The 502-nt window shown below is 56.8% G+C and overlaps 1 protein-coding gene across 1 annotated transcript in view; it reads left to right on the top strand.

The window, feature by feature from the left end:
- LOC109938504 overlaps positions 1 to 502 on the top strand; it is a 133,379-nt gene that overhangs the window by 103,964 nt on the left and 28,913 nt on the right. The window lies entirely within an intron of this gene.

Below are 502 nucleotides of genomic sequence, written 5' to 3'. Positions count from 1 at the left end.
ACTCTCTCCGTGACTCCCTTGTCCGCTCCACACTCCCCTCCAGCTCCACCACACCCGGCACTTTTCCCTGCAACCGCAGGAAGTGCTACACCTGCCCCCATACCTCCTCCCTCACCCCCATCCCAGGCCCCAAGAAGACTTTCCACATCAAGCAGATGTTCACCTGCACATCTGCCAATGTGGTATACTGCATCCGCTGTACCCGGTGTGGCTTCCTCTACATCGGGGAAACCAAGCGGAGGCTCGGGGACCGCTTTGCAGAACACCTATGCTCGGTTCGCAATAAACAACTGCACCTCCCAGTCGCGAACCATTTCAACTCCCCCTCCCATTCCTCAGACGACATGTCCATCCTGGGCCTCCTGCAGTGCCACAACGATGCCACCCGAAGGTTGCAGGAACAGCAACTCATATTCCGCTTGGGAACCCTGCAGCCCAATGGTATCAATGTGGATTTCACAAGCTTCAAAATCTCCCCTCCCCCTACCGCATCCCAAAACCA

This window comes from Rhincodon typus, chromosome 35 (assembly GCF_021869965.1).
Source record: "Rhincodon typus isolate 14 chromosome 35, sRhiTyp1.1, whole genome shotgun sequence".
In the NCBI taxonomy this organism is placed as follows: Eukaryota; Metazoa; Chordata; class Chondrichthyes; order Orectolobiformes; family Rhincodontidae; genus Rhincodon; species Rhincodon typus.
Note: the sequence above shows the minus strand (reverse complement) of the source record. Positions and strands in the feature narration are given on the sequence as shown.